Here is a 27,580-nt window from a genome sequence, read left to right on the forward strand (position 1 = left end):
TTCAAGCTGTCAAAGTGATTTTCATGTGCTGTCGATGTGTTAAAGAGCCACGATCAATGCTGACCAGTTGTAGGGGCTGGAAGAGGTTCTGTTTCTGGAAATAACAGCTTTGTACAACATTAATATCCAACAGCATGGACCACTGGTAAATGTAATCACACACACAAAAAAGGATTGTGCTTGTTCCTGATGGAAATTCATGGATTGGTTTAAACGGGACAGCTTTTACTTACCAGCCCAGACCTTTGCTATTATGCTAAACTACCCCCAGGCTGATATTCTACTTTATTTCTTTGAATCGGTTCATTTGGTAGCTTATGATCTTACAAAGCTGGTGGTACTTTGTAGTGTCACCATCAAGGTAGTCTTGTGATTTGCACTTGTGAAGCAGCCTGGTGGGCTCACTGGTTTCCTATTTTAGAGACCAGCTTCCAAACATTTGCAGGGAAATATAAGTATGGACTGACAGAATAGCTAAACATAAGGAGCTATGGCTAAACCAGCTGTCAACCAAACCCAGGTTCAGTAGAAAAACATGAACGACATTTCTGCAATATGATATTACGTTGCTTACATAGCATGTACATTGCACGTTGCATGGCACTTTTTCAAAGAAGAATGTCCAGTAAGGTAAAATCAAAAAAAAGCTAAGCACAAATCTGTGTTTTTTTATTCATTGGTTGTATATCACGGCAGTTTGGAAATTAATGTCTTCTTAAAGGTTAATGCTATTACGTTTGATATATAACGTACCACCTACACTGAAATACACTAATATAAACCTAACCGATAGAAAGTAAACATGAGCTAAAAATGCATTTGCTGGTGCAACCATATCATTTTAGCTTACTTCTTTGCTTAACTCTTTTATCGTGACTCGTTTCCAAATGCTCCACATCACAACTGTACCTGGCTAGTGTCAAACCCCATTATTAGCCTGGCTAGTGTCAAACCCCAGTCTTTTTGAGACTTGGGTCTGGGAAGCACACGTTCATTTTCTCGTATTTGAGGCGTGGTTTACGAATGACCAGAGCCATTTATTGGGTGCGAAGAATGTCTATCAAAGCGTCTGTGCTTATCTCATAGCCAATCGTTTCAATTATACCACATGACAGAAATTATACGAGGAAGAAGAGGATGGGTCCGAGATTTTTGTATACACGATTGCGTGTATCTAACTCACAAGGACTGAACTAAAACACAGGGCTTAAATACAGAGGAACGGGTGAGTGAAACAAGACACAGCTGGGCAAATTAACTAAGAACACAGGTGGGAAACATGAATACAAACGAGGAGCGGGAAAACTGAAACAGTACTGAACCAAATACACAATAATGGGGGGAACACAAGACAGACAGGAACAAGACATGAACCCACACCGTGACAAAAATGAAAAAAAAAATGGTCCCTCAAACTTTTACAAAGTTGTCATTCAGAAAAATGTAGCTGTTCACCATGCCATGCACATTTTAACTCACTTTTTTCCGTGTGTCTTGTGCGTATAATAGGCTTGCCCCTGGCATTGTTGACAAAAGCCAATAAAACACAAACAAAGCCCTGACAAAGCCAATAAAACACAAGGCCTGATTACAATGTGTGCTCAAGTGTCACAACAACTAGCATATGGGCTCTTATGTACACGCCGTCTACATGCCAGAACACACTGATCTCTGCACATGATACGTTAATAACCAGGGGCCTAAAAACAACATGTTAACTAGAGGCTAGTTAACCACAAGCCAAACACTCAAAGCTCTGATGTTAGTATGAGGGGTTGCTGTACCACTATGTAATACGGATAGGCAGAGAGTCTGTGGCGCAGGGCTGGAATGAGGTGGCCAGATGTGTGAAGATAATCATGATTCATGTGTTCAGAGGTGCACAGGACAGTGATTTTTAGAGCATTTCTAATATTTATAGTGCCTGGAAATATAACAACAGTGTACATGAATTTCTTTCTTCTGCTGAAAACAATAACATATATTTTGAAGGATGATGCTAGTTAAACATTTGATTAGTCCCCATTGACGAGTATTTTCCCCCCATACTATGGAAGTCAATGGGGCCATCAGCTGTTTGGTTACCCATATTCTTCAAAATATCTTCTTTTTTGTTCAGCAGAAGAACGAAATTTATTCAGGTTTGAGTAAACGATGACAGAATTTTCATGTGGATGAATTATCCCTTTAAAGAAGTCTCAGCTTTATTTATGTTGACCAACTGAAGCACATGTAAATTACTTGATTATAATTTTAATTGTTTTGTGTTATTCAGAATTGCACTGCTTACTGTAAGTGGTCAAGTTCAACTAATTGCTATAGTAAATTAGGTTTTCAATGAATTGCAATCAACATGTAATTAACCATCTGAAAACATTACATGCATTTTTTTTAATTCCATTATTAAATCACTTTTTAAAAGTATGCTAATGTGTTCCTCTTTTTTACAATGATTATGTGAAATCAGATTATGACTGAATTTTGATTAATATTGGAATATTTTTTGTGCACGTAAACACAGTGAATGTGAATTGTGATTTTAAAGTTCTGAAATCCATATGGACAACTTTTATTAAATGAGCTGCATCTGACTTTCCCACAAATATTTGTTTTTCACAATTCAGCATTGAGGCAAAAAAAGGAGCAAGTTCTCATAGCAGTTGAGGTACAGTTTTTAGCACTTTGTCACTTTCTAAAATCCAGCTAAACCGATCCAATCGACAGAGGTTTCATTTTCACATTTGCAAGTGTGAAGTTCACAACAGACATTGTAGAATGGCATCAGTATGCTGGCGGGAGCTCCACGCAGATCCTCTGCTCCTGAAAGTGTTTCGAGTGGTCTGGCAGGAGGGACAGAGAGGAAACCTCAAGCTTTCAACATAAGCTTGATCAAAGCCCCTCTACCAGGGTCTCCATTGTATAACCATTGAATGGAGGGATGAAAATATCATCTGACACGACTGTCAACAATCCTGGAAAGCTCCAGATGAGTCTACAGGGATGTCTTATTGCCCGCCCCGTCCTCCAGGGGAACAATCGGCCTCTGATTAAACATTTTGTAGAGCCGTTGATCCATTTGGGGTCACATGGGTCACAGTTTGAAGATGGAGGTAGCGATATGAGCTGTGCTTCTGAGGGCGAACACATTAGCCTAGGTTTTTTTATTTTATTTTGTGGGCGCAATTCGTAAAATGAAGACCAGATGGTAGGAGCTGATGTTGATTAAAGATTTTTGAGAATGTTTCTCCATTTTGTCATGGTGTCAGGCCATCTGACATGAAGAAATCTTTGCTTCAGATGATGGAATGCGAGTGTCCTTGTTTTGTGGTCTTACTACATGCATTAATGCTTTTCGAGAGCTTGGTGTTCTTACTCGGGGGCTAGTTTCCCAAATGCAAAAAACAGCTTATACCAGCCTATTACAAGAAAACTGTAATAATTTGATTAACATTCCCCAAACAAAGTCACATACATTCGCACTGACAGGAGACCTTGTTTTCTGAGGAGTCCAGCCGTTTGGAATTAATACATAAGTGCCTGGCAAAAGAAGTCATGCAGGGCCTGTGTATAAACTTGTATGAAAAGATAAATGGATGTCATTCAAGCTCTGTTTATTGAACTTTTTTTAGCCTCGTCTGTCACCATCGTGACAGCCATTTTGCTCAATCTTCTTAGTCCAATCATGATAATCTAATATTTACATTCGTATTTTAAATATTTATTGCATTTATGATTTGTATATTTCTATATACCTTATTTAAACAAAGGCATAAGCAACAAGCGCTATTGTAATTTCCAATACTCCATTATGCCAAATTAAATTAGACTGCCTATATAATCAGATGAGCTGGATAAAATGGCTCTTTAGTCTTTAGTCTGACATTCTAAACAAACATGGCTTCGCTGCGCCTGACCATGTTTGTTTTACTCATTAACTCCTCTCTTCAGCCGACCCCTTAGTGTAATCGTATGCAAATCACATTACGTTCCTTGACCGCTCACGTCACACAGGTTTGTAATTGTGGAGTTTACTCTGGTCCTGCCAATCGAGCCTCCTTTGTTTTTAATCATATCAAATCGGGGGTGTGTTGGGCGGGCAGCATTGTAAATCCTGCGGATCTCAGGGGAAGATTGTTCCCCTCTGTGGCCTTTATGGATTCCAGCTGCATAGATGCACTAGTATAACTCCAGGGAATCAGGAGTTATGGTAGTAATCTCATGCCTCACAATGTCACATTTCAGTCTTTGAATGTTGAATTTGATTGTTTATTTGTTTCACATGGTTATTGATTTGTGTGTGTGTTGTCCTCAACATTCTCGGAGAAAAAATATAGAAATATTTGTCATTTTAAAGTTTTATCTTAAATAAATTCAAATTAATAAATAAAATTACTACATATAGTAACATTATAGAGAACAATTTGTACAATTAATTACATAGTTGGTCTATTTTATATATAGGCTATATACAGTATATCTATATACAGTATATACAGTATATATATATATATATATACTGTATATGTAAAATACTTAAAAAAAACTTACAAACCAATGAAAAAATGACACAAGTGACAATTTCGTCAACTGTCCTGGCCATCTTTCACACTGGTCCCGGGTCATCTGGCTGTCCTTATTGTCAAGCCCTGTACTACATTTCTTCACATCCATTTTGTTGTTATTACAACCAGCATCGAGCCTTTGATTTAGCAGCTGGAAGAGAAATTCTCCACCAACAGTGCTAAATGATCTAAATCTGGAGGACCGCCTAGTCCAGGTGGGCTCAGCTTCACACTCACTATCTCCTGTTAAGTGTAGCAGCATTTAATCATTTACAGCATGTTACATGTGAGGCTCTCCCTAACATTTTATTTTGGTCAAAATACTCTAAAACGCAACATGCTTTCCCCCTCATAAAAATATATTGCTAATATTGCCACGATACTCACGTCTCTTCATTTTCCTCATAACACGTTAGCTTCACATCCTTGAAAGTTTTTCGGACTATGTCTAAATTAAAGCTACAATATGTCTTTTATTTGCCGCTAGGGGTCACTAACCTTGATGATTGTAGATTGATGATGCAGTGATTAGCTGAATCATGGAACTTGCCATCATGCTGGTGGATCTAATAATGTTTATGGATGAATTAAAGCATTCATGTTTTTTTTTTAACATGACTATATGAAGCAGAGCGAGATTGCTAATGAGAGATAGATATCAGCGCCACATGCGACTCCCCGGATATAAAGGAATGAGGACATTTCATTCTACCGAAAAACCCACAAGTGCAGAATTACTCACACAGGTCAGTTTATTAGACTAATTAAACTTGTGAGGTAACGTAGTGCTGTTTTACTTGGTATAACTTTACACTATCATACTAAATGGCATTTAAATCTGTTTTAAAAGTTAAAATGTTATTTTACGTGATAGTTGGCTATATAAGACTAGCAGTAAGCTAGATCAGCATTAGAAAACATACTGATCATAATCTAACATTTTATCATGCTGAGCTATATAACATTTTTTTTTATGTACATTTGCTCACCTGTCTAATAAAGTACATGCAAGAGAGGCGTCTCTTTCAAGTCTTGAAGCTCTGTCAAAATTGAAGTTTATCCCGAAGCGTTCTCTTGAAAATGCCACACCGTTATTGATCCTTGTTTTATTTTTTTCCTTTTGTCCCAAAGTCTGCTGGCCATGATCCATAATGTTTGAACGAAACAACGATGTCATCTGAAAAATGTCATCTGAACAAGGAAGTAACATCCACTTTTGTTCTGACCAACTAAGGGGAAGTAAATCGTGCTGATTAAATCTAACGATTGCTTATCATATCATGTCAAACCGTGCAAATTATACTTTGTTCTCAAATTGTTCATGTTAACAACATCAGCATTGCATGAGTGCATGCCCTTCCGATATGCATCCTTGTATGGGTCTGGTCTCTTTTTATTTTTATTTTTTAGACAATGTTACTTGCAGTTGCTCTGAAGCAGAACATTAAGGGGAAGTTTAGACCATCTAGCTATTCAGTAAGAAGGTGTTTTTTCCAAGTACTAATGTTATTTAAGCGTTTTCAGACATTTCAGAGTGAGTGAGCAACTTTTGGAAAATGCTAGTGTGGACGGAGAGCATTTTGAAATGTATTCGGATTAATATAGACTCCCATTTACACGAAGGGAAAACGCAGATATTTCCCTGCGGTTTGGCCTCTCGTTTACACGAAAACCCCGTTTTTATCACAAAAAAATGATTATTTCTAAAAAATCCGGCCAAAGTGGAGATTTATGAAATTGCCGGTTATGTGTTGTCGTGTGAACTGGGAGATACGGCGTTTTAGGTTCTCTCTTGTCGTTTCTGAGGATTCTGATTGGCTTGCATAGCTTTATCCTTACTGCCGCCAATAGGTTTGGCATAGCTATGATGCCGCTCGACGGCGCATTTATGCGGGTGCGTGAACAATGTTATTTTTGAAAACGGAGAGGGGGAAATATTCGTTTTGCTAAACGTGGCCTCAGTGTGTTTGTTAGTAAACTGTTCAGTTGAACTCATTGTGTGTCCTGTAGAGTTCAGTATTGGGGCTTGCTGGTTGCAGTTTTGACTTTGTGATGTGATTGAGCTTAACCACTAGCAGGTGTGCTGAAAAGCTTGCGGCATGAGTGACACAAGGTGGTGGGGGTGTAGGGGGGCCGCTGGCGGGAAGAGAGCGTACGGTGTGTGTATGGATAATACAATAACACAGAAGAATAAACATCAAATTGGAATATTGCTTAACAGTGTGTTATACGATTTAATTGGTTCTAAGTTAGATTGTCCTGGATGTTTACATGCTATTTTTTCAAAGCCAAATACAAGTTGCTAAGAATATACAACATTTTCTTAGTTTAGCTAGGCCACAAAAGGTTAAAAGGCATAAGGTAGCAACAGCAAATGTGTACATAACCAAGAGTCCCAGGTCATAAACAGCAAGAAATGAGATGTTTGAAATGGGTACTTTCGTGTGCAGTGAAGGGGGGCATGGAGAACAGAGGTGGCTGATCAAAGCGCCCGGGTTGGGGGTTTACAGCTTGATGAAGGATTGAAAGTAAAATGGGGGTCTAGGCCATTTATGACTGTATAGCCCAGGAACAGTGTCTGGAATTGAATTATAACAGATACTGGCAGCAAGTAACAGAACCTGAGCAGATGTGTAACCTGAGAGTATTTCCAGAGGTTAAAGGCAAGTCGAGCAGCAGCGTTCTGGATGCACTCAAGGGTATTATGTGCTGGTAACCTGGAAAGGTGGGGAGTCGCAGTAGTTATAATGTGATTATTTGTTCATTGCCAGGCATTTTCTGAGCTGATTTTGATAGAAAATATACCCTGTTTTCTTTATCAATACACATTCCTCGTCTTATTGTGCATGTCGTTCCAAAGAAAAACCTCATAGTCTAGAGGTTTTAAATGTTACAAAGTGATGCAGACTTGAAATAATTTGTTTTGTGATGGTTGTGTGAGTGAATTATAATTGGATCACTTTTTGTTCAGCATCTCCTAAAGGTTTTATAATCTCTATTTGTGATTGAGTAATTTGTTTGATACTCAAAAGAATGAGTCAACAAATAATGTGCGCTTGTTTTTGATTATAAACAACAGATAGTCTATACACTGAGGCGTCAGGGAGGCCATGATGGGTTCCCAGCGACGCTGTGAAATTCTTGGTTATCAAGCACACACAAAACACTTGCTGCATGTTGTGATAACCTCTCTCTTTCTCTCTCTCTCTCTGTCTTCCCCCCATCTACTGAGGAAAAGCTGTAAGAATCTGAGCTTTTTTATTGAATAACAGCAAGTCTTTCCTGTCTCAGTGTGGGGTGTTGTAAATGAAAGTTGCCCACTGTTATACATGTCTCATGGAACTTATGGATTTGAACAGTTATAAATCATTTTGATATTGGGATTAGGAATCCCTTCCCTTTCATTCAGCATTTTTCCAGCAGTTTTTATTTAGCTTTACCCCATGCAGAGGTACAGATGTGCATGGTAACATTCAATAAGAATGACTACATTACCTCCGCTAGTTATCAATTAACAGATACACACAAAACCCTTACTACATGAATGGTGATGGTTAATTATTGCACTGAGGTTTTGGATGTAGCCAGGTCAATTTTTTTTTTTTATAATAGAAAAGAATAAGAAAATTATTTTTCCACACATCATATATGGCATTGAACCAGCTCTATGTAGTGACACCCAGAGGCCAACAAGGGAAGTTATTCATTTCCAGACATTACAAGAGGCTTTGCCTATAAATTATGGGGGGGATTGTGTACATTTCCTATACATCAGTTTCTCTTGCTTTCTTCTTTCTCAGGTCGGTTTGATCCATTACTAAATGTGAAAGCATACCAGAGCTCGGCTTGTGTCATGAGCCTGTGTAAATGTGACCATTTGTCAACATACTGTAGATCATCATTTTATCTGCAAATGTCTGTGGTCGAGACACATCCTTTGAAAATCGATTTGCTGTAAATGTGATTCTTGTAATGTAAATCATATCTAATAGCCTTGGATATTACCCTTCCAGCTCATAATGACACAGACGGAGACAAAAGAATGGGTAAATATGGAAACTGAGCTGTCAAACCATAGCCAAAGTTTAGTTAAATGACCTTAAAATGGCTTCGAAGGAGAGTTGGGGTGCTTTTGCCAGCCCCAGCGTGTTTTCTACGTTCATAATGTTCTTTTCTCTTTTCAAATTTCATGTTAATCTTCTGGGAGCACATTGTGTTTTCTTTTTTTCCTTTCTGCCCAGATGATAATGATAAGGAAGGTCTCTTCAGTAAATTGAGGTCTAATTCCAGGCAGTTTGTGCATTCCTGCCTTTTAAAGAAAGCCAGGGGCTTAATGATAAAAGCTCTTCATTTGTTATTTGAACAGATAGAATACAGTTTGTTCATTTTCACCCTCATATTACCGTATTTCTCTACAGATAATGGTGAACATCAATCAAATAATATTAGTCATTTGTCACTTTAGCTTGTGGCCAGTTGATTTACACTATGAGGTGAAGACCTGCATTTAAAGAATGTTTCTGCACTGTTCTGTTATTTTGCTTCCAAAAACCATCGATTTAACCCTCACGCTCAGGCAAGGAAGGAGGAGTCCGGAGTGTTGGCAAAGATCAGGTTTTAATATATACAAAACAGGCAGGAAGACAGGAACACGGGCACCACACGGGCTTACAACAAACATCCATTGACAACGACCGACAAAGACAGAATGAAACTGAGGGAACTAAATACACAGAGGAATCAGACATAATGGGGTGAAAACAGGTGAAACAGATGAAACGACGCTGAACGGGAGGCTGATGAGGGAGTGAGTTCAGGTGTGCAGACGAGAGGATCATGGGAAGTGTAGTGCAGGAGACGCAGACAGGATGGTGCAGACGCAGACTGTGACACACGTTCTGTTTAGATCGACCTCACTGTTTTTATATTTTAAAATAGTATTGTACATCTAAAAATTAATAAAAAACTAATTCAATAATACAATAAAATACATTTAAAACTAAAAAAAAAAAAAAAACTTTCAGGAGTGTATCTATCTAAACTGTGTACACAACATTTTATCATGTGAAAGTGTATTGCATTTTTTTATATTTTATAATTTAGTATATTTATATTTTTTATTTATTTATTTATTTCATTATATTTATAGTAAGTTTTCTTGTTAAAAGCCATGCTATGTTTTGGACACCGGTCCCCAACATGGGATACTGGTGTGCTGCTTTTTCCTGCTTGACTGCAAGTAAATAAGCTAGACCAGCACTAGCATATGCTAATCTAACCTGGGGGGTAGTTGTATAAATACAGCTATGTTTAATCCATGTCCATATATTTGATTGATTTTGCTCTAAACTAATTGTGCCCAGTTTGTTAGTATGGGAAATCATGAATACAATACCGTGCCAGATCGACAGGGTGTTCCTCAGGGTTCAGTGTCTGGCCCAACTCTTTTTAGCAAATGTATGCTTCCACTTGGACAGATCATTAGGAAATATGGCCGTGGTTGTCACTGCTATGAAAATGATATACAAATTCACATCACCATTAGCCATCCCTGATGTCAGCTACACATTTGCTGTTTTGAGTGTGCCTAGAAGAAATCTGAATTTGGATGGCGCATAATTTCCAGAAACCGAATTGCTTCAAAAGTGAACTTATGCTGATTGATACGATAGGGGCTATACTCGGAAGATTGATCATATTGGTTTGGTTGTCAAATCCAATATACTTTCCACTTGGTGTCATTTTGGATCATATATAAAAAAAAAAAAAATGACGGCATCAGTGTATCTTTGACCAAAGACCATATACTTTGTCACGTTTTTTTGCTTTTTTTTTCTTCCTTCATCAGCCTTTTTTGTAAACTTACGACCATGGGGGAATTATCCTTTTTTATTCAAATCCCCCCCAAGTGATAGAATGCTCATTCCTTCACTAACAGAAATGCCCTGTAACATTTAAAAAGGTTGATTAAGGCACTTTTATTGAAGGTGATTTTTAACAATCTTGCTATCACTTTTATCCTTGTTGCTTATTGTTTTTCTTTTGCCTGTTTTTGCTGTAGTGTTTTGGGTGTAGGAAAAGCTCATTATAAATGGCTTAAGAACTAGACTGACCATCTTGTAGTTAGCTAATGGATATGTCGGATAAGTGAATGAATGGAGTTTTAATGTAACTTAAAGTGAAGAAAATCAGGTGACTGCAAAAAAAACACTCAGACTAGTCTTACAAGACATCTCGCCATCATTTATCTCATTTGAATCAGAAAAAATAAGACTGATTAACTGCTAGTTCTTAAGACATATAGGGTAACGAAGGTTTATGCAACTGGCAAATGACTAATTCTAGTCTAAGCAGTTTATGCAGCAGACCCCTGGTCTGTTCAGTGCATGTTTACATGTTATTTCACATTATTTTACACTCACCTTGGTGGTCATGCTATTGGGCTGATTTGTGATATTTAATCTGCCTATGTCCGGTTTGTGAGTTTTGCGGCCAACCAGGGCGGAGAGGGGCGGTTTGTTTTGGAATAGAAGGCTGCGGCGAGGAGGTGGGAAGGGCACAACCGCCACAGAACGGCTCGCCCTGTTTCCTCTCACGTTTGGCACTTTTATGAGAGAGAATTCCTGCCCTGCGATTCAGCGGATCTACAGTGGATTGTGCGATGGTGGGGTGCTCGCTCAGGAAGATCTGTCTTCATAAACGTAGACAGTCTGCTCCCCATCCTTAGATCAGTAACTGAAGCTCAAGCCAGAGACTCACTTCTGCCATCATAATGCATGCCTCTGGTATTCTCCTTGTGTGGCGCGGAAGGAGGAATTTCACAGCACCTTTGTTTTGCTCATAAATCTCTGCAGTGAAACAATACTCGCTGTGGTCAGCGTGTGCTAATCATCATCCATCTCTCTTCCGCTTTAGCTTTGCTGCGATTGTCCTCAGAAAAAAAAAAAAAAGCTGAGCTCTTGGGGAGGTCGTAACGATTCTTCAGTGCTCCGAAAAAACTTGTAACAGTCAGTGGTGCTTGAAGCTCATCTTTCCCCACTTTGACTCTGTTGTGTGTCATCTCCTGTAGCTAATGATATTCTTAACAGACCTCTCCATTTGCACTTACTGTATATGCTGTTGACATCTGTTGAAAGACAGGTAATACTTTCCACTGCAATGGCATTTTATATCTTCCTTTTAAACGCATGCATTTTCATCACCACTTATGTGCCTTGTTTGCCCTTCATGTCAAGTCAGTTAAAAGATTTACTGTACTGTAGTTAAAGAAATCCTGAGACTCATTATTCATCAAATCAGTTTGTGGCTTTTAGTACATTTAAGTCATGTTGTACTCAACTATATATACAGTATATATAGGCTACATATATAGATAGATAGATAGATAGATAGATAGATAGATAGATAGATAGATAGATAGATAGATAGATAGATAGATAGACAGATAGACAGATAGACAGATAGATAGATAGATAGATAGATAGATAGATAGATAGATAGATAGATAGATAGATAGATAGTTAGATAGATAGATAGATAGATAGATAGATAGAGATATATACAGTGGGGAGAACAAGTATTTGATACATTGCTGATTTTGCATGTAGAAGTCTGTAATTTTATGATAGCTACTCTTCAACTGTGAGTGATGGAGTCTAAAACAAAAATCCAGAAATTCATATTGTATGATTTTTAAGTAATTCATTTGCATTTTATTGCATGACATTAGTATTTGATACATCAGAATAGCAGACCTTAATATTTGGTACAGAAACCTTTGTTTGCAATTACAGAAATCATACGTTTCCTGTAGTTCTTGACCAGGTTTGCACACACTGCAGGAGTGATTTTGGCTCACTCCTCCATACAGACTTTCTCCAGACCTTCAGGTTTCGAGGCTGTCGCTGGGCAATACGGACTTTCAGCTACCTCCAAAGATTTTCTATTGGGTTCAGGTCTGGAGACTGGCTAGGCCACTCCAGGACCTTGAGAAGCTTTTTACGGAGCGTAGGTAGTTTTAAACGGTACTGTACGTGTTTATACATTTAGTTTGCTACACTGAAAGCTACTAAAAAATAGCAATATTTATCAGACACAAAATAACGAGAACCAGAATTAGGTTGGCAGCTGCAGATAACAGATACATTAACAATAAATGCATCTAATAAACTAGAAACATATTAATTTATACAACAATGTCGAAAACAGTGACAAACGGCTGCATTTATCTAAATATTTTGCTACCAAAAAGACTAAATGCTGCACGGGGACTTCTGGGAAACACATTTTTAAATGGGTTCATTTATATAAAGCGCCCAAACAAACCAATTCATTTAAATGAATCAGACTTCCCAAAGTCTAATCTCTTGTCAGTTTGTCATGTCTGGTTAGAACAGTGTTACACAAGATCGACATCCTTGTTGGCCTTGGAATAGCATATTGTTTGACCAATCAGTGGCCTCAAACTTTAAAGCTTGTGTTAGAATTAGATGCAGGAAGAACCGTTTTTATCAGCCAATGGTTGCCCTTCTATGGTGTAGATTTAGGGCAAGGGTTTGGTTAAGTATAATTGTGCTACAGAATTGGCTGATTGACTCATATGATTGTATAGATAGATATTGATTGTAAATAGTAACCCAGTACACCACATTTTTTTAAAATTTGTTTTTAGCTTATTCAAAGAAAGTCCACCCAAATTATATTGGTATCATTATACAAAATGTCTCCTATTGTGTTCCATGGAAAAAAGAAAATGAGAGAATTTTCCTTTAAATTCTCAGTATATTCAGTAAAGCGCTTATTCCAAGTCCTATTCTAAATATAAAGGTAATGATAACTCAAAGAGGATACCATGTTTCGATCATAGAGGTTAGCTTTAAGACTAGATTGTTTTTGTTGAGAAAACGTTTCCCTTGGGACCTGTTCATGAGGAGCGGACCAAGGAAAGTACACAGTGATTTGTTTTCATTTGTTTGACTGAGATGACTACTAATTAGGTATCTCTTGCCATCTAAGGTCAGTTCTTACCAAGCTATGCTGAGAAATTCACTTTGTTATTGAAAGATCTACCCGGAAACTTGATGTTGGAAGGACATCACTGGGACGGGAGAGGAGGGAAAGGCCAAAGCTGACACGAAGAAGTCCCTCTTGGGTAAACAGAAGCATTGGAATTAATCAAAGAGTTTTTTTTACATACTTGTGAAATTGGCTGGAAAACTTGACCAATTCTCATTTGAGAGTTTACATGCATGGGAGGAAAACAGATTTCAGAAAGTGCTGAACAAACAGATTTTGAGATTTGTTTTTTCTTTCACTCGTCATAGAAACACATATGTATGTGGGATGCTGTTTTCCCACAGCCTGTTCACGTATTTGTACATGGAGGACAGAAACAGCAAGAGAAAACATCTACTTTGATATACTATTAGTTAATTAATTTACTAAGGTTTAATTAATTGTATTATGTTGGTCTAATTTAATTTATGAACCATGTAACTGTAATGCAATTTTTAGTTTTTCCTGAATGCAACAAACAAAATATATCTTACCATATTACAATTCATAGCAACCGTTCTACGAAGGTCGCCTTGGAAAAATTATTAAAACAATATATTATAATGTATTTGTTTGTAGTTAAATTGACACCTGACTCTTTAAAAAACACATTTTTACTATTAAAATTACATTAATTTATTTTCTTTAAACTTGTACATATGCTTCATACAGTTTAAAGGAGAACTCCGGTTTAATTTAAGCTCATTTGAGCTCATTTTTTTATATCTGGAGTGCTGTCAGTACGGAAAACAACAAAAAACGACAAAAATCGCTGTTGCCTACACCGTGTTATTGTCTATTTAAAATTCACACCCTGTTGACTTCAATGGGGCATGTTTTAAACCTGCTTTTAGCCTCTTAACATCCTTGATTTGTCATTACGAGTACACAGCCATGTGAGTCGTGTTATTTAGAGTGACCACGGTCAATCTGACTGCAGTAGATGTGAAAGATATGAATAAAAATGATGTTAATTCAGCCAGCTCACACTCTATTTGCTTCCTGTTTTCAGTCGAAGCCCACAGTAGTCGATTGTCGATCTCACGCGCGTGATCATTAGTGAATATCATCTCATTCCTCCTCCGTGTGTTCAACATCTGATTCGGATGAACTACTACTTTACTACTTTATCCATTTGATCTGATTTTCTTAGAACACCACACAGTGGTAGGTTTGAGATGATATTCACCAATGATCACGCGTGTAAACTCGACAATCGACTACTGTGGGCTTCGACTGAAAACAGGAAGCAAATACAGTAGAGGTATGAGCTGGCTGAATTAACACAAATTTTATTCATATCTTTCACATGTACTGCAGTCAGATTGACCGTGGTCACTCTAAATAACACCACTCACATGGCTGTGCACTCTTAATGACAAAGCAAGGATGTTAAGAGGCTAAAAGCAGGTTTAGAACATGCCCCATTGAAGTCAACAGGGTGCGAATTTTAAAAAGACGATAACACGGTGTAGGCAACACGATTTTTGTCATTTTTGTCTATACTGACAGCACTCCAAATGTACAAATAAATTAGTTCAATGTTAAAATTGACCAGAGTTCTCCTTTAAAGTCAAGACTCATCTAAAAATTGATTACCTCTCATGTCGTTCCAAACATGTATGACTTTATTCTGCGCCAGACACAAAAGACGATAGTGTGAAGACTGTTTCAACTGTTCAAACAGTGAAGTATATTTGAAGAGTTCAGATGCAAAAGCCTCTAAATGCCATTTGAAATTTTCTTCTTTAATGATGATTTTTATGAAACTTGTATATTTAAGTTCAATAATTTCACTTAAATAACAATTAATAGGTAATTATCATTGGCATTTAAGTGAAATTACTGAACTTAAATATACAAGTTTCATAAAAATCATCATTAAAGAAGAAAATTTCAAATGGCATTTAGAGGCTTTTGCATCTGAACTCTTCATTTATACAGTATAGCGCTTTTCACAATGTAGATTGCATCAAAGCAGCTTCACAGTATCAATCAAAACATCTTAGTGGAAAAACTTTGTGTGTTTTTTTTTTTTTTTTTTTTTTTTTTTTTAAACAGTGAAAGTCAGTGGGGTCCAAAACAACATCGGTCCCCAATTTGGGTTCAAACCTGCAACCTTTTAATTTCTAGATCTTTAACCATTTAACCAGAGAAAAGAGAATATGTGCATCATCTTGTTACGCCCTGTACACATGTAACAGGGCTTTGATGGATGCTCTTCATCACCGCTGGTCTGGTGGTTTGGATCTCTCCTGGGCCTGTGTTTATTCAGCTTTAATCAAATAAACACAGAATAGCTGATCTGTTCTGGGACACTGATGCAGACCTCAGCCCTCTCAAGTCATCCTACCCAGCAGGGTCAAAACCTTCTCTTTTCATCTCAGTGCCTTTTGTCCCTCTATATGAAAACAATTTCTTCATCCATTAGCACCTCAGGATCTTACTGTGATTTGCCAAAGTGAGCTTCCAGTGCAGGACATGGGTTGTACTGCCGTTCAAAGACAGAAAGAATTGTGTGCTGCTGGAATGGGTACTAAAACTCAGAAATAAGTTGTGGATATCATTTGTCTTTTCAATTGTTTTTTTAATGGGCTGAAATAAGGTCGATGGTTAACACAAGCTCATTATATTTTTCTAAGACATAAATCATTCAGAACTTAGGATATTTTCAAGCTTTAATGTGTCTTGAAAAAGGCAGTTTCTAACAAAGATCTAAATGGGACTACAGAGGCTACGTCAGCATGCTGAACTGGAAAACTCATCTACTCACTATAGTCTGCTTTTACAGTCTTTTTGTGTTTATTCTCATGCTCTAAAATTTTCCCAACTTGTAGATTCTAAATAAAGTTTGAAAGAGTTTTCGGGAGCTTAGTGGTGGTGATATTGTAGTCATGCTATTGTGGTGTAGTTCACTTATGCCAGTAGAAAAATCCTATTGGCTTTTTGTCAAGATAACCTACAGTATGTGGTGCTAATTTTCCGGTTGGCCTACAAAAAATGCTAATTTATAACCCCATGCATGCAACCTCATTAATTACTAATTTGAAACATTCTACATTGGCCAAAATAGCTCACAAGATGACTCGACTCAATTTATTATTTTATGCTAAAAATTGTTGCTATGCTAAAAGCCCAATACCTCTCTTATTTCAGTATGTTTCTGTAATGAATGACATGTAAGTTTACATTCCTAATTATTTCTCTCTCTCTTTGTCCCCCATCTTAGATGCGTTATTTTACTGAGCTTTTCGCAGTGCATTGTGGGATTGGATTAGTCTTCACTGACTTTCTGTCTTAAAATGCTGGCTCTGTTGCTCACTTGTTAAGAATGATCGGTAAAGACATATCTGTGAAAATAAGCAAAGGCTTCTTAGGGAAAGATTTTTTTCTTTTGAATTCTGAAAGGGATTCTTGGTCTAAAACTGATGTTATGCATATCTTGAGCTGAGGAGGATATTGTTTTAAGTCTGAAGATAATTTTGGGGTTAGGGAAGACATTTCTTTGGTATGAATGTGCTTTAGCCATGGTAGGATTCTTTCCTCTTTTGTAGGTTATTTTTTTCTCACATTTATCCATCATGATTACATTCATTCCTTTCCACTGGTTTCCCATTAGCCCACCCCTCTCGTTCTCTCTTCGAGGGCAGTTATTGTGCAGGAGTCTCATACTGTCGTTTCACAGCCCCTTTGCAGCATATCGCAACAAGTGTAGTCTGAGAATGTAATACAGCAGACTTGTTTAGAGTCCTGCTTTTTTAGCATAGTGAATGCAAAGAATCTTTAGTGGGATATTGCTGGCAGAAACATAAACCTCGTGGCAAATGGGTTTGGTAAGTGTTTTTTTTTTTTAATATATATATATATATATATATAGACGTGAAAAGGTCTAGTAAGACAATTTAGTTAATCCTCACAGTGTTTGCAGGATTCAGTAATAAACATCATAGATCTATGATTACTTTATTTTGTATCTTTGTAAGTCCCAATATACTGTTGTTTTACTGTAGGTTGGTTTGGGCATTGAGACAAATTTCACAATTCGTTTCGATTCACAAGCTTTCACGATATCTATTAATTCGGGCCTATCAGGTACACAGTGCATGGCAAATATCCTCAAGGAAAAGAATACCTCTCGTAAACTACAGGGAGCCCCATTTGGTATATCACTATAATATTAAAGGTTAAACTGATTTGTATAGGCTATTTACATTTAAATAACACATAATTTTTCAACAATAATAATGTTATAATACTAATTCAAAATTACATTTATTTATCTATCTATCTATTTTTTGAAATATCAACTTCTAAATGGTGGCTGTCATAAAAAACGACGATTTATTCAAAAGTAAATTATTGAAGAGCAGGTTAAGTAAAAAAAAAAAAAAACAGTAAATATGCAGTATAGCACAGCTATATGGCAAAATGCTAAAGAGTACATATATTTTGACTATCCATTGTATGGTCATTGAATGGCTTTTCTGATGTAAATGTAACGTTAAGTAACATTGTATACAAGCTGTTTTACAACGATTACATGTGACGTGACACAGGCTTTATTAAGTTACTCTATCTTTCAACATACTGTACCTTCTGATGTTCATTCATGTTTATTTTGTGTTATAACTAGTGGTAAAGCAGAAGAGATGGTCAGTTCACTAGCACTCCGAACTGCTACAGCGATCTGTCATGCCACATTAAAGAGGGCCAAAACAATATTAATCATTAGAATTTAATAACACAAATGATAGAATCTGAAAGCTGAGACTTTTTCATATCAGAAGTAACAAAGCTTATTGTGATTATTTGGATTAATTGTATAAAAATGTAGGTCTGGAAAACATTTTACAGTAAAAGGTGTACTATTAATCTCACTGTTTTCTGTGACTAATCACAAATTATTACGATTGTCAAAGTTATCAAAGTACAGCTGATACATGATCGCTTTATATGATGAACAGATTGTATATAGGCTTTTATTCATGTATAAAAATTCAGCAACTCACACATCAGTTGTGGCAAACGGAAACTTAAGCGTGTTCGCTTGACATGCGAAAACCAAAGAGGTTAAAACTTGTGTTACGTTTGAGCATGTTTGAGCTTCTTCAAGAACTAATGAGGTTTGTTCTCATGCGTCAAACAGTTCAGTTGAGCTTCTGTTTATGTTCACTGATCAACATTTATATGTGAATAAAAGCCTAAATTCAGTCTGTTCATCACAAAGGGATTGAGTCTCTTCAGAATATTTAGTTTTACGATCCCTTTATGAATTTTACGAAGTGTCAAAGTGGTAATTGCGTAGCTGTCAATGGATGGACACAAAGCTCTCAGATCTCATCACAAGGAATGAAAGTCTTATGGGTTTGGATATGGGTTTGGAACAACATGAGGCTGAGTAATTAATGACAGAATTTTCATTTTTGGGTGAACTATCCCTTTACAAGCTGTATAATTTTACACGGTTTGGGTTGCCCTCATGGTGCGTTCACATCGGACGCGAATAGCTCGTCAGGCGTGAATGATTTCAATGTTAAGTCAATGCAAAGACGTGTTACGCACGTAAAATATTCCTGAGGCGCAAATGAGGCGTAGAGCATGGCACTGAAGTCGCGAATACGCCTCATTCGTGCGTCAAGTTTGCGCGAATTGAGCGTCTGGCGCGTTAAGCGCGTTACGCGCAAAAGATTTAGTTAGTACCAGTTAGCCCGTGTTGAAAAATCTGAACTTTGCCGTCAATTTGCGCTGCGTTAACCAATCAGGAGCCTAGCTGCTTGCTCACGTGGTGAAGTATCTGGATGCTTCAATAAATTATTTTGTAATATGACTAAATGCATAGTGGGATTCTTATGCACAACAAAGCAAATATTTTATCACTTAAAACTTTATTTCTATGTACTGGACATGTTAATTTTGTATTGAATGTTATTCATTCCATATCTATATGAAATATGATGTAAAGACAACCAACATACATGTGCATAAGTTCGTGTCTGGATGTGAGAGAGAAAAAAAAATATCACAGAACAGGTTAATAACTTTTGAAGGCTGGCTCTATTTATCATCAAAACAAAAATAAATGACAGCTAGATTAGATGGATGAGGGCGAGGGTGATCCTCACTCCGATGCGGGACAGCAGGTCATCAAACTGGGCGTGTGACAGGCGGAAGTACCGCTGACATCGGCCGTCATCCAGCGCAGCTCCTGGAGTGAGCAAATGGTGAATCTCGTCAAACGGTTCGCCTCCGAAGGGTCCGGTGGACACAAATATACGGCGACGATGATCCCCACGCCGCTGTTCTGCTCTCCAGAGTAAATACAGAGCGGTGACACTCTTGATGAATGCTCGGTCGACATAAAAAAATGGCCGCCAACGGATTTCGATTCTGACGCGCTTCAAACTTTTGTTTTTATGCGCGTCAGTTTCACTCTTGACACGTGAATTAACACAAAGTGGTCAAACGTCAAACTAGATGTGCCAGGCGCGAATTTGACACGCTATTCGTTCCGGTGTGAACGCACAGTCATGGAGGCTGCCTTGTTAATGTCACATGACTAGACAAGGACAAATCATTATTTAACCAGCATTCCCACCTGATTGTACCTTCCCATGAGAGTTGTTCTCAGTTGTGCTGATGCGAGAGTGTGAGGGCTTCAGACGCAATACAGATTGGCATACTGCATGTGAATCTGTTCCAAATGGGCAAACAATCTTCAGGGAGACAAAGGCCCTTTGAGTGGTGGGGTAAGTCACTTTGCCAAGAGTGGATTATGTCCATTTTAGTGACATCACAAAACAAAGCAGCCTATTCCGCAAGCAAAGCTGCTCTGAATGGCACCGTTATCAGCACCTCAATATGCACTTTGGCTCAGACCAGGGGGCTTGAGGTTTTCTGAGGATTGCTGTAACACCTTCTCCTTTGCTGTATTTATTTTGTCAATGAGGAAATTGTTTACTCTTGTTTATAGCAACGTTTTTTTTTTTTTGCTTAATTGGCTGTCAGAAAATTGGCATTGATAGATGCCAGTTGGCTGCATGTATCGCTAATAAAACTACCCCTTTTCAAATAGCTCTGAATGGGACTGATAAAATAACTGCATGAATGCATTGGGAGTTGGTTGGTCGAGGGTGATCGAGATCATGTCACATGAAGTTTTAGAAGCCAATAGATTATCTCACCTCAGGGACTCCCAAAAGACATGTAGACTCAGTGGAGGGATTGATGAGGTGTTTAAACTTATTTTTTTTTTATTTTTTATTATATATAAATGACAGCTGTGTGCCATGACTTTTTGGAGTGCAACTGTCAAAAAGCATATTTTATGTATATAGAGCAAATGCACACCCATTGTTAAATATTTACTTGGATTGTATTTTTTTATTATTTAATTTAACTATAAATATATTATTTTATATGTATTTGTAATGGATGATTATGTAAACTTTTAATTTATATGTTAATGAATATGCATTTTTAATTTTATTTATAAATCATACATTTTCTATTCATTTATTATGTATTGATTTTATGACACCTTTATGAGCTTTGTAGATCTTCTAAATGTTGTGCCTCCTAGGTTTCCTTACAATATCTTAATTTGTGTTTCCAAGTTCAACCAAAAGTCTTATTAAGTCTGATTAATTCCTTAAAAAATAATTACTGACCCCTAACATTTGAACAGTATATACAGATAGTTTACCGTATTTATTTATATGCACCCGGTTTCACAGACAAGGCTTAAGCCTAGTCTCAGACTAAAATGCATGTTTGAGCTGTTTTAACTAAAGGTAACTTGCACTGATATATCTTAAAATATGTCAGTGCCATTGTTTTGTCTCAGAATCAGTAATGTTTTATTCTAAGGCACGTTTTATTCTAAAGCACGTTTATAAAAGCTATTCAAAAGCCTTAATTGAACCAAGGTCTAATCCTGGCTTAATCTATGCCCTGTTTGTGGAACCAGGCCTTGAAGTATTTGTAGCCACATCATATTCTGGGTTAAATCAGATTGCTTATGTCATGTCATGCTGAAGTCTGCTTCAGTAAGTTGGCTCACTGTTCTTCTAACCCTCACAGCAGAGCATGTTGTTAACAGCGTTTCACCTCCTCGCTGGCTCGCCAAATCAACAACCTGGGCTCAAATGTCCACTCATATCACAAAGCAGATCAAACAGACCAAGCAACTGCACTGAAAAATAGTTTTTTGCAGCTTGATCAATTTATGTTAAACACTTTGAATTTAATATCACAGGGTGCAATCCATTTAAACTGGTAAAACAGAAGCTTACTTGATCCGTTTGCATCAAGGATTCATGAATAATGTCTGTTGGCATTTATGTAGCTTAGCTAAAACCCGGGTAGGGGATTTCCAGTTCCCAGCATGCTTTGCATGGGACTGCATAGGGAAAGTAAACACTGATATTAAGTTTTATTTTTGTGTGTTTGTGATTTTGGGATTTCTAGTATGTTGGGGTTTTGGGAGTTACAATTGTGGTGAAGAGTTGAGCTTTTGCTTGGGCTGATGACAGGTTAATGTACTTGAAGATAATGGTTGATCTCCGAGTAATTATTGTGTGCTACCACTCTTTTAAAGTAAGATTTAACATGCAAATATGCACTGTTGCTATAGCTTAAATAGTGTGTGCAGAATTATTAGGCAGACTCATTTTCTGATTCTATTTTTTTCCAGGCACATTTTACCAATTCCAAACCACATAAATCTTTATAACTACTATTCATTTAGTATTTTATCATTTATACGTGATCTAGAATTTTAATGAAATAAAAAATGCCTTATATTTATTCAGGTGTGCAGAATTATTAGACACATTTTCTTTTAAAGAAGAAAAAAAAATAAGCCAAAAAAGAGATTTAACTCTGACTGTAAAGTCAAAAATGATTAAACGCCCATGACAAGGATGCAGTACTAATGCAATAATATTGGGTCAGCAGGGTCAGACAAAAATAGGTGGAGATACATAGGAAAATACATATCAACTGCGAAAGAATTAAGAATTAAGATTAAGAATTAAGTGTGAAACCATCAGGAACCCTTTAGTCTACAGTGCCACCATTTTCTAGAACTGCAACCTACCTGGAGTCTCCAGAAGTGCAAGGTGTCTGGATCTCAGAGATCTGGGTTAGGAAAATAATCCTAAAATAATGACCCCCACTTAATAAGAATCACAAGCTGTATCATAAGTGTAGTAAAATATGCGACAAAACATTTTTTCTAGGCTTTATTAGACAGACAGATTGGGAGTGACTCTTAAAGGGCCAGCACCACATCCTCTTGTACCACTGTTTGAAGAATTCCTCTTCCAGAATCTGGCCGTAAGTTTTGGGAGTTCATTTTCAGTCCATCTCTGCAAAACAGACTTCAGGGTCGGAGATAAAAATAAACTCCCAAAATTTACTGCCGTATTTTTTTGTGAAGCAACTATTTCCAGGTATCTTTGATTTTCAGCCTACTTAGACTGATACCTATTTCTCAACAGAGGGATAAAAAAAAAATCTGTGCATATCGACATCCAATCAGATTGGTGCTACAGATCTTAGCATTTTATTTGCATTAGACGTTTAAGGACATGCATGACTCCACTGATAATCCATTCAGATGTTGGGTTTGACGGCACAATCTCTTCAAAAAGAGACATTTCCAACCTGAAAGACGTTACCATTTGGACTTACTTACTTACTTTTGGAATGCTGCTAATATATGGTTATTACTGCCTTGTCTCTCTGCAATCCGTATGATCCTTCGTTTCCTCATTTGTGACAGATTTATTTTGAATCTTGCTTGATTTGCTGCATGGTTGTAAATCCAGCCTGGGAACTGGAAAGGCAGTTAGTCATGTGTGCCCGTGTGTCCTCGCAGGCCTTTCAGCTGCGCTGGCTGGAGGACTCTGTTGTATTTTGATGGTCCCCTTGCTGTGTGTCAATACGGGCCCGCGGCCAATCACAGAGCTTTGTCTCGAGACAGATGCTTCTTTCGTTGATGGACATGCTTATTTATTAACAATTAGATGCTCAGAAAAAAAGCTCTCTTCTGTGGGCCTTATGTTTGGCAGGCGCCGGAGTTCCAGCAGTTCCGAGGATATTGAAAATGAGCGGGGGAAAAACAAATTAATGCTCTGAATTATTTTGCTGTGATTACCTATATTAATTATTAGGGGCAGGAATCTTTAGACACCTTACAATCCATCTGATTCTGGGAATGTGATTCTAAAAAACAATATTTGAACAATAAACTTTGACTTTTTAAATATAATTTATTTGTGCATTTTTATTTCTCTAGTTATCTAATTATAAGTACTCTTTGAAATGATTTCATTTACAAATAAATGATGGGGGGTGGTGATTGTGCAGAGGATAAGACACATGCCCTTGGTGTGAGAGACCCGGGTTCGAATCCACTGTGAGACACCAATGTGTCCTTGAGCAAGACACTTAACCCCTAGTTGCTCCAGAGGCGTGCGACCTCTGACATATATAGTCGCTTTGGATAAAAGCGTCAGCGAAATGAATAAATGTAAATATAATGATAAATCAAAACAGTTGTTATTAACTAACTAAATTTAGCTTCAAAACATAAAAGCAAATATAAAGTAATAACAGTAAAATTATATTTTTTCCCTCATAATTATTGTTATTTTATTATTTCTGTTGACATAAACTGAAGCAGGCCTAATAGGCTTTATTCACATCAATTCAGAGATATATTTAAACATATCTATTTAAACACGTTTTGTCATGTCCATAAGACAGCTGACTGTTTAAATTAATATTGCATCATAAAAGCTTTTCGATATGATGTGTGCACTGTGCACCAAGCGCAACAAGTTCTTGGATCAACATCTTTGTTGATCAAGGAACAACATATTAATCAACCAATCAGATTTGACGGATTTTGACAGTTTACAGTTTGTCAAGTTTAGGCTTACAACCATTGTTCTTCATCATTGTTCTGATTTTAGGGATAACGTATGGGTAGGGTTACTCTCTAAAAATTCTGAGTTGTTTTAACCCAACTTTGGGTCAAATATGGACAAACCCAAACATTGGGTTGAAAATCTAATTAAAAAATGTAACCCAATGGCTGGGTTTGTCCATATTTGACTCAAAGTTGGGTTAAAACAACCCAGCATTTTTTAGAGTGTAGGTTTAGAGGTAGGAATATGGTTAGGACAAAATTTTTGGACAGGAATGTTGTTCTATGACCAACAAAATGAATTGAAGAATCAATTCAGGATCGTAAAACCGTTTTTTCTACCCCATAATTATTCCCTTTAAGTTGCGTTTAATGTATTTAGAGAAGGTGTTTAGTGGCGTTGAGTGTTTGTTCTGAAGAAGAACTCTGTGTTTTATATAGAAACTCTATTTTTTAGACCGTCGTCACCCTGATGCTTTTTTTGTCCACAGATCTCTCGTCTCCTTCACACTATTCGATTTCTGTAAAGTTGGAGACGTTTTGTTTCTGACAGGTGGAAGTTCTCTCAGGGAACTCTGGGAGTTTTTGTGGTTACTGCATGTGCTCAGCTGTGTACGTCCGTTCGCGGTCTTCCAACATGTGTCTTTGTTTATTCCTCTGCGGATTCCCAATGGAAACGCGGACCCTCCCATGGCCTGAGTTGCAGATGTACCCCGTTTATGACCGTGTTTGATCCTAGAGTCCCATCTTAAAGGATCTGCATTCTTGTTCAAAACCCCTGCCCAGATTACAGAGTTACTGTCTTGTATTGTTCTGTGTAAAACAGAGACTCAGTAGTGTGATTTATGGTAGGACTGCTTTTGATGATGGGTTGGGTTGAGGAGGAGTGGGGTCTTTTAGCTTTGCAGATAGAAAAAAAAAACAATGCAATGTTTTTGATCAGTGGTTGATTTGTGAAACCATACAGAATAATGAATGAATTGGACTTTTCCTGGCTTGTGTAGTACAGATCTGTTTCTGTGAACAGGAGATGCTGGATGAATCATTGAATCCTGCATTTGGAATGCATTATCTCGGGTTGAGAGGTTAGATGTGTATGCGGACACAATGTGGGTCTCTAATAGGAGGTCAGGATGGATTAACTGTAATAGCTTGATCTATTGAAAGAGTATTGTATGGTTAGCTGGTCAATTTAATATGTTATCAGAACCCAAATGCAACCTAAAGAGGTTTATTTTGTGATAATTACCAGCTGACTGTACAATACATCACAGCTCACCAATTAAAAAAAATTGCTACCATTCAAAAAGTTTGGGTCAGTAATCTTTTTAAAGAAATTAATATTGTAACAAAATTCAGGGAGATCGGGAATGGTTCAACGTAATGTTCGTATGTACAAATTTACATAAGCAGCAAGCGCCTCACGGCCAAATGCAGCATAGAAACATTACAAAATAAAAACTTAAATGTCCCAGGGCTGGTTCTCTGTCGTCACTCCTTCTTTTATCCATCCAGAGCTCAAATTCGAGACCAGTGTTTGGTGCAGATGTTGCTCATTAACATGTGCAGTTGTGTAATATACAGTAGATCAATAATTATTACATGTGAGGGCTGTACACTATTTTTTTGGGGTGTTAGCACTGGTGCTGCCAACACTCTCGTTTTTCCCGGGTTTCTCCTTTTTTTTGAGCCCTATCTCCTGGACCCCTCCCGGTTTGTTATTTCTCCCGGGAAACTCCCGTAATTTGCATGGCCCAAACTCCTTTATGAATAATCGAACCAATATGTTTGTCTAGTGTTGACCAGTTGCCAGATTTGATTAAATGCATTATATTGACACCCCACAGACCATTTACAATTTCAACCCGTTGGTCACCTCAACCTGGCAACCTATAAACCAGTGCAGTCGTGGAAAGCTCGAAACTCGAAAGCAAGCCAATAGACATGATGGCAGGTGAAGGGCAAAGAAACTCATAAAGGCTAAATTAATGCCAGAGGCCACACAGATTCAAGGAAGCGATTGGCATCTGACAACTCGCACTTTATTCCTAAATCGAACTCGTGTACTTGTTACTTAAACAAAATAAGCTAAAAATTAGCATCAAAAAGGAATTACCCATGCATGGGGTGTTTGCACAGACAGTAAAAGGGGTGTTCGAGGCATACGCCGAAGGGGCCCCCCAATTGACAAATTTCCCAGATTTTGAAAACCAAATGTTGAAAGGTATGTGCTAAGGACCTGAAAAAAAATGTTTTTGCCATAATTATTTTTAATAGCAAATGTGAGCAAAATTGTCACTGCACATCAGCCTTGCATGTATACATGTGTTTTAGAACCATTTTAATATTGTTCAGAACAACACTGGTTGAAATGGCAGTGTCAGTGGATCTGTTCAAAGGATCTTTGAAGCTTATCAAAAGTATTTTCCTCTTGGATGAACTTATGTTCCATTATGACATCTTCTAGGAAAAAGAAGTAATCGGTGCATGAGCGAAAGTTCCAGATAAGTCACCCAGAAAATGTAGACCTATATTTTGGTTCAGATCTGCAGCGTTTTGACAATTACGTACTGGAAAACTGGAGTAAACTTTTGGATGATTCTCCAGTATCACCAGGTGTCTTAAATACACTACTCTCTCTGCTTGTGTGTATTTGTGTGCGTGTGTGCGTGTATGAAATCCCCATCTGTTTTCCGATACAAATCATGGCATGTGTGTATCTCCATTTTGGCCAATTTCCTGGTGTTGTGCTAGCTTATAATTCATTCCTTTAAATTCTGACCATGCTGCAGTTCACGTTCAGTGACGGAAATCTCTCTCGCAAAGTTTTTAAACACCTTTTTTAAACACGCTTGATCAAAAGAGAGACAAAAACAGGTTGATGTTACTGTAACAGCTCGTCGATCCAAACTCAGGGCCTCTCTATGATTAATCTTCATTTCGTGGCTGCGAGCACCTGCTTTTTTGGGGACAGCGGCACTTTACGAGGCTCCAGCTATGAAAATAAGTGCATGCAGGAGTAGGCCATGCA

The 27,580-nt window shown here is 37.5% G+C and overlaps 1 protein-coding gene across 5 annotated transcripts in view; it reads left to right on the plus strand.

Moving 5' to 3' along the window:
• Positions 1 to 27,580, plus strand: part of fhod3b (formin homology 2 domain containing 3b) — a 188,083-nt gene that overhangs the window by 66,989 nt on the left and 93,514 nt on the right. Inside the window, exon 1 of one of the 5 annotated variants that reach the window (XM_089117558.1) lies at positions 17,305 to 17,449. The exons of the other annotated variants lie outside the window; for them this stretch is intronic. The gene's annotated coding sequence lies outside the window, so the exon portion shown is untranslated. Of the gene's footprint in view, positions 1 to 17,304; positions 17,450 to 27,580 lie in introns of those variants that run through there. 5 annotated transcript variants of the gene reach the window in all.

Source organism: Pimephales promelas, chromosome 12 (genome assembly GCF_988280905.1).
Source record: "Pimephales promelas chromosome 12, fPimPro1.hap1.1, whole genome shotgun sequence".
Classification (NCBI taxonomy): domain Eukaryota; kingdom Metazoa; phylum Chordata; class Actinopteri; order Cypriniformes; family Leuciscidae; genus Pimephales; species Pimephales promelas.